The sequence below is a fragment of the Grammomys surdaster genome, unplaced genomic scaffold (genome assembly GCF_004785775.1).
Source record: "Grammomys surdaster isolate TR1022 unplaced genomic scaffold, NIH_TR_1.0 64, whole genome shotgun sequence".
Classification (NCBI taxonomy): Eukaryota; Metazoa; Chordata; class Mammalia; order Rodentia; family Muridae; genus Grammomys; species Grammomys surdaster.
In genome coordinates this window covers 942,200-949,878 of record NW_021604566.1, presented here as the reverse complement: position 1 = coordinate 949,878, position 7,679 = coordinate 942,200, and the positions used below count along the sequence as shown (strand labels likewise).

The following is a 7,679-nucleotide window of genomic DNA, read 5'->3' as shown; positions in this document are numbered from 1 at the left end:
GACCTCTGGCAGGAATAGAAGGAAACTATGTGAGGATACACTGGGTAGAAGACAGCTGTCTCTAGGCTGAGAGAAGCTTCAGAAAAATTTGACAACTACTTAATCTCAGACTCCTGTGACAAAATTAATTTTGGGGCTGGAGAGATGGCTCAGTGGCCAAGAGTGCTTGCTGCTCTTAAAAGGACCAGAGTTTAATTCCTAGTACTGATAGTGGGTGACTCACAACTGCCTGTAACTCCAGCTCCTGGATACCCATCCATTGCTTTCTTCTAGTCTGGGTGGTCACCAACAAGCACATACACATATACACAATGCACGCATGCATATACACATTTACAAATCTTTTAAATATATAAATTTTGCTGTTTAAGTCACCCAGTTTATAGCACTTTCTCATGGAAGCCTTAGCAAACTCCTTCCCCTTCCTGCAGAGAAAAGGAACTGCTGTGGTCTCTTACCACACCTTGGGCTCCTTGTGGTTTGAGGTTCTATTGTTCATGTAGGTGCTGCCCATCATCAGGTCTGTTTTTCAGGGCCAGCCGAGATGGTGAAGAATAGAAAACTATGTGTGCCGAAAGAACACTGGTGTCGCCAAAGTCAAAAGAAGATTCTGAAGAGACCTTCAGAGGCTGGGAATCCGGTAGCAGCTGTTGTTCCTGACAGTTGTTAACTGAGACACCAAGTCGTTCTTAGCATTTGAGATGCTGGATTCTTGGAGGGGTGGAGGTTAATGACAATATCGACTAAGGAGAACGTGAAACCCTAACTGTAGATTTCCACTGGTTACTGTGCTAAGAGGGGAGTTCTGTGACCCAACAAGTCCATGGCTTAGGACAGAAGTTGCTTGTCAATGTTATGATGATGGAAAGGCTGCTGTGGCTTTGTCCAGAGAGGTTAGGATGTGGGAAGTCAAGAGTCTGATAACCAACGATGGCGAGCACCGTCAACACTCTTAATAGCCATCCTCTGCAGGAGACCCAACAGCTTGGTGACCATCGTGTAAACCAGTGGGAATGTCCAACACAAAAGTGGATTTCCAACCAACCAAAACCACACGAGTACTGCCAGCAGCTGAGGCCACAGCTGTTTTGTCTTAACATGTTCGTTTTATCTTTCCACCTATGTATTGAAAGTGCCTTTGTGTACTATAAAAGCTTCACCAAACCTTTTCCATGTTAGAACACAGAGCTTACAATAACTTAAACCTGTGTCCCTAGACCATGCTCATTCATATTTAACTTCTGAATAAACTCTCTTACAAAACTCTCTTACAAAACAGAAGACAAAATGTCTTAGCTTAAGAGTAGCTTAAGAATATGACCATATGTCATTTTTTTAAAAACTTGTGTAGTTGGGGGCTGAATCAATACCTCAGCAGTTAAAAGTACTTGCTGCTCTTACAGAGGACCTAGGTTCTGTTCACAGCACTCCCATGGAGCTCACAACAACCTGTAACTCGAGTTCCAGGAGATCTGACGTCATCTTCCGACCCCTGCAGGCACCGGGCACACACATGGTGCACAAACACACATGTGGGCAAACTTTTTTTTTTTTTTTTGAGACAGGGTTTCTCTGTGTAGCCCTGGCTGTCCTGGAACTCACTCTGTAGACCAGGCTAGCCTCGAACTCAGAAATCCACCTGCCTCTGCCTCTCAAGTGCTGGGATTAAAGGCGTGTGTCATCACTGCCGGCGACAAACATTTATAAACATAAAATAAAAATAAATCTTGTTTAAAAAAACATAGGGTTTTTTGGCTTTTGTTTATTTGTTTGTTTGTTTTGTTTTTTGAGACAGACTTGTCGGTTTTCAAACCTGGGAAAATGGCCAAGGTGCCTACCTAACATATCAAACTGGTCACTGGCCACCAGGTTCTCCTGCAATTCCTCAGTCCCCATCCATTACAGGCTCCTCCTGGCTCCTAGATCCCTCTCCCCATCCTGAACTTAAGGGGGATGAACTGTGTTTCCCTTTAAAATCTCACCATGTTGGTTACCCACTCTCTTTGTACCTTAGGGACTCCTGGCTGCAGTACTTAGTTTCCTGCTATCTCCCCTGGCCATCTCTCTGTCTCTGTCTCTCTCTGTCTCTGTCTCTCTCTGTCTCTCTCTCTCTCTCTCTCTCTCTCTCACACACACACACACACACACACACACACACACACACACACCCCTGGCTCAGGGGCATGTCCATGTCCACTCTGGACTCTCCCAGAGGTCCCTGCCGCTGGCTATCCTCTCCACATATCTATCATAAACTTTCTCCTCCACAGAGGACCGCTCATGTTCTTTTCCTTTTTATTTCTGTTTTTCATTCAAGAGTCTATGTAGTCCTGGAAGTTCTGAAATTTTCTCTGTAGACCAGGTTGGCCTTGAAGTAACATCCCCTTACTTCAGCCACCTCCTGAGTGCTGGAATTAAAGGTATGTATCATCACACCTGCCTCATGTCATATTTTTAGAGATAGAAAGTAAAGCTCTCTTCTGAAGTAAGCCCCATCTTCTGAGAGAACTCACGTCAGAGTCTCACTCACACCCTCATGCCTTGTTGAGAATCATAAAATGACACAACTGGGCAAATGGTATCAAAATTACAAGAGCAGAAAATTATACAACAATAAAATTGCTCTTAAAAACTTCAAAGGCATCAACTCCTTGGCCACACAGCCAAATGGTACAGCGGATAACCACTGCCACTGTAATAAGCCAAACTTGGAAATAATCCAAATGTCTTCCCATAAAGGGTGGTTAAATAAAGTGTGTTATAGCCACGCACTAGCATTTCACAGAGCTGGTGTGTGTGTGTGTGTGTGTGTGTGTGTGTGTGTGTGTGTGTGAGAGAGAGAGAGAGAGAGAGAGAGAGAGAGAGAGAGAGAGAGAGAGAGAGACTCTCTTCTCAGAGATATGAAAGATTTCCAAGATAGATTAGGTAGAAAAGCAGGGCACCGGGCAGTTGTATGTTTGTTTCTCTTTGGAAGTAAAGAGAGGAAAGCAGTATACTATACATACATATAGTTAATTTGCTTATATTTGTTAAAGGAAGCTCTGGGTGGGTGGAAACTGAATTGGGACAGGTGTGAAGGCAGGCTGAGGTGAGTTCAAGGTCAGACTGGGCTGTAGAGTGAGTTCCAGGTCAGTGTGGGCTAAAATAAGAATCTGCCTAAACAACAAACAAACAAAACCAACGCTCCCAGAAGAGGCTAAGCAGGTCAGAGTGCCTGCCTTGTAAGCATGAAGACGTGACTTCAAATCCGCAGACCCCTGGTGTGTGCCTGTAAGTTATCAGTGGGGGTGGGGGACAAGGCAGAGGATTACTGGAGCTTGCTGCCTGCCAGTCTAGCTGTGGGTTCAGTGAGAGATAGGGCATCGAGATGGAGCACGATATTCTCTGACCTCTGTGTGCTGTGCGCTAGCACGGTGCACACACACCCCACACTCACGTGACATGCACAGCACACACACACACACACACACACACACACGAGCATGGTGTGTGAACACACATGTGAATGCACCACACACATCACATGCACATACAACACACACAAATAATATTTTTAAAGAAAAAAAAATAAGAAAGAGAAACAATTTGTTTCTAGAAAAAAAAATAGACAGGAACGTTCTAGATGATGTTCTCCTTCATTACACTGTTACAACAAATCTGGCATGAACCCGAGTACTGTCCCCACTGTTACCCATGAGGAAAGCCTTTTGGCAAATCGCCACCCCACAGCTAGGGACTCGCAGTCGGATTTTCGCCTCCCTTTGTCTTTTAAATCAATCCAGCTACACCCCTCAGACTGCTCCGTGAGCAAACACTGGCCCCAGTTCTTCAGAATTATCATCGGAGACAAACGGTATCAAAGGCGAAAACTCAAGCTACAGTGTCCCGGACATAGAGAGCCAAGGCCTGCGAGATACTTGTTGAGCAAGCTGGGTTCGCTGGCAGCTTCCGTTTATCTCAGAGGTTCCTCTGTTGTTTTCCTGGCTTTTCAGAAGTCTGTTTTGGAAGCGGTGAGTGGAGGAGGGGATGGAAACACGATCCGCTTTGTGTGGTACATGCAGTTCCCTGAGGCAACTCTTTTTTTTTTTTTTTTCCTGAGACTTTTGAAGTTTAGGGTTATTGCTGCACTCACTGGCTCTGGACACTTTGTCCAAGCGAGCAAGTAACGGGATGTGAAATCAACGTTGAAGCAAAACCCGGTCCTTGGTCGGGCCTCTGCTGTCCGGCTACTGGGCTCCTGGGCACGAAAGGCTAAACCCAAACAGGGACTCCTGGAGGTTTGCTGGCTGGGAGAAGGTACTGGAAGCCAGTTAAATTACACTTCAGATTGCTGGGTATTCCAGATCTTTTGTTAACCAGCTATGACCTTTATTCCTGCCGTGAGAAAATTTCTCTTAAACCAGATTTACGTTCTATGTAAAAATTTCCAGGCTTTGACTCACTCTGAGCAGCCTGATTCTGAAGATTGGTTTTGTTCTGTTTTGTGTTTGTTTTTGAGACAGAACTTTACATTATATCCCAGGCTGCCCTGGGAACTCCTGGAAATCCTTCTGTCTCAGTCTCTGAAGGCCTGAGATTACAGGAATAAGCCATTATGGCTGGCTGCAACCACTTCTTCACAGCTGTTACCTATGTAGAAAATTTGAGTGATGAGGCGGGGAAACAGCACAGCCGGTTAAGTGCCTGCCTTACAATTGTGGGGGCTGGTGTTGGAGCCCTCACAAAACAAAGCCTAATGTGGTGGCAAATCAATAATCCCCATGTTTGGGAGGTAGAGACAGGTGGATCCCTGGGACCCACTAAATGGCTAGCTAGCCTACCTCAGTCAGTGAGCTCTGGGTCCCAGTAATAGACCTTGCTTCAAAAAAAATATGGTACAGACCAGAGAGATGGGTCGGCAGTTAAGAGCACTGGCTGCTCTTATAGAGGACCTGGGTTTAGTACCCAGCATCCACATGGCAGCTCACAACTGTATGTAACTCCAGTTCCAGAGGATTCAGTGTCCTCTTCTACACCAGGAACACATGTGGTACACACACATACATACAGGGAAACACTCATACACATACAATAATGAGGTGGATTGTACTTAAGAAATGACATCCAAGGTTGACCTCTGGCTTCCACATGCATGAACTAACTCTCTCTCCCCCCCACACACACACTCACACACACACACACATTCTCTCTCACACACACCACAGACTCATACATACACATAGTCACATATGCACACATATACTCACATACACACTCCTAAACCCACATGCACATACATACATTCTCTCTCTCACACAGAGTGGTACTGTAGAAAGGTTCTGTTTAGAGCTCTTTTAAAAACATGTATGGGCTGGGTCGTGTGTATACTATGCTCCTGTGGAGGTCCAAGAACAACCATAGATAATCCATTCTTTCTTTCTACCATGTGGATGAACTCAGGCCACTGTGCTTTGTACAAGTGTTTTATTGTTTGTTTGTTTGGGGTTTGTTTTTTTGTTGTTGTTGTTTGGTTTGGTTTTGACCACAGAGCTATCTTGCTGATTCTCCAATCGGGGGTCGTGTGTAAGAGGTGAATGTCTTCAAACACCACATAAAACAAGTGGATGCCCTCAGATTACATATTATTCTCTCAGTTACATATTATTCTCTCTATTGACTTTATCTGTGACACTGGCTTGCCACATTGTCAGCTGGGGCCTGGGTTAGGACCATTATCCTAGGGAAAAACTACACAGTTCTGAATGCCATAATCCTGAATGTTGAAATCCTACATTTTTATTTCCAGATAAGATCTCATGTGGCCTAGGCTGGCCTTGAACTCCTGAACCACCAGCCTCCACCTACCAAGTGCGGGATTACAGATGTGTGCACCACACTGGGATAATTACAGGATGAAACGAACGTTTATTTGAGTCACATTAAAAACATGATGGACAGAACACGTCATAAGGCACTTGACTTTACACAACACACATCTTTGCAGCCATAAACATCCAGACATACTAACAACCCTCACTCAGATATAACAGTTTTAAAAGAGATAAATGGTGTTCATAAAGAAATAGGTCAAAAAGGAAAATGCATAAAGAGTTATCACTGGGGTTGTCCGAGGACATGCCGCTCTAAAGCTGCATACCCTGAGGTACTGCAGGCAGAGGTTGCTCCAGAAAGGGGGGGGGGGGGAGACTGGAGAAGGGGCTGGGGAGGGCCACCCAAACCCTACTGTGAGTCACTTCCACACAGGCAGTTCTTCAAGGTGCCAAGTCCAAAGGCCTTAGAACCAGAAAAGCCAACCTTGCAACTCTCAGCCCTGAGGCTGAAAGTGCTTCCAGCTTCCAGAGAGACCAGCTAGCCTTCTGTGTCTGTTCTTTTCAGGGCCCTGGATGATTAAGACAGCACCCACGTGAGGACGGACCTTCTCTCCTTCAGAATCCCACATGTCTACACTAGACTTCTATCCTGCCTCTAACCCCAAATGCATCCAGCCCCACCGCACATCTTGGCTTTCTGCCCCTCCCTTATGTCTGGGCATGTCTGGCTTTCAGGATTTTAATCTTTTAGGATTGTGATTATTTATGACATAGCCTTATTTGGTAGCCCACACTGGCCTTGGATTCCTGATCCTCTTGCCTCAGCTTGAGTGCTAGGATTACAGGTATACTCCACCACAGTCAGGATTTGAATCTTCAGGGACTTCAGCTTTTGGCATTAATGAAGCTGGGATCCTGTCTCTTCAGATCAGCACTTCTTGCAAAGATTGAGGCTTGCACCAACTGGCAAAACTGAAGCGACGGCTGCAGTTGTTCCTCCTCAATGCTGGAGACTTTTATCTTTCACAGTGGCTCACAATTCCAAGCCACACAGACCCTCACTGTGCTTTCCACCTTATGAATCTTTTTCCTTGTCACAGGAACAAAGCACCCCTCTCAGCCTCCCCCAAAATCCTCTCTGGAACCAAGCGTTAGGTTGCTATGGTTCTAGATGTCTCTCCCAGGCCCATGGATCGCACTGATGGAGCTCAGGACACTGACTGAGTCTTAGAAAACAAAACTTCGCCCCGGCAGTCTGAAGGAGGAAGAACACTGTGATTGACAGCACTCAGACTTGGCCAAGCCCCAGTCACCACTGGCTTCAGACTCACAGCACCAAGCTTCAGCTATCTAAGTTGGATAGAAGTGACTGTTCCAGGGCTGTTGGGATGGCTCGGTGAGCAGAGGCTTGCTGCCAAGCCTGTCTGATGACTTTAAGCCCTGGGAGCCACTTGGTGAAGAAGAGAATCAGCTCCACAAGGTTTCCTCTGACCTCCATATGTGGCATGTGTGTACCCCTCCAATCATAATAATGAATTTAAATTGCCATCCCCTGTTTGTGTTTTCATGGCTCCCTTAATAACATATAGCTCATACACCACCTATTTTAACTGCTTAAAATGTGCCAGGCAATTAATTTTTTTTAGTATTTTCAGAGTTTTGAATACAAACATCATCAAGGCAATTTAAGAACATTTTCACTAATTAGTTTACTCATCTCTTGCCCGTCAGTGTGGATTCAGCTGTCCTATCCATATACAAGCCAGATTACACGGTTGTGTGCGCTTCTGTGTATGGCGTCTTCACATGGCACAGTCTTTCAGGCTCACCCATGTTGCCGGAAGTGTCAGCACTTCATTCCTTTGTGCT

General features: G+C 45.4%; 1 long non-coding RNA gene across 1 annotated transcript; it reads left to right on the top strand.

The window, feature by feature from the left end:
* The first annotated feature begins 3,700 nt into the window (after window positions 1-3,700).
* Window positions 3,701-7,360, top strand: LOC114623508. Its single transcript, XR_003711771.1, has 2 exons — window positions 3,701-4,010; window positions 6,376-7,360. It is a non-coding gene; the product is annotated as an uncharacterized LOC114623508 (long non-coding RNA).
* The last annotated feature ends 319 nt before the right edge of the window (window positions 7,361-7,679 follow it).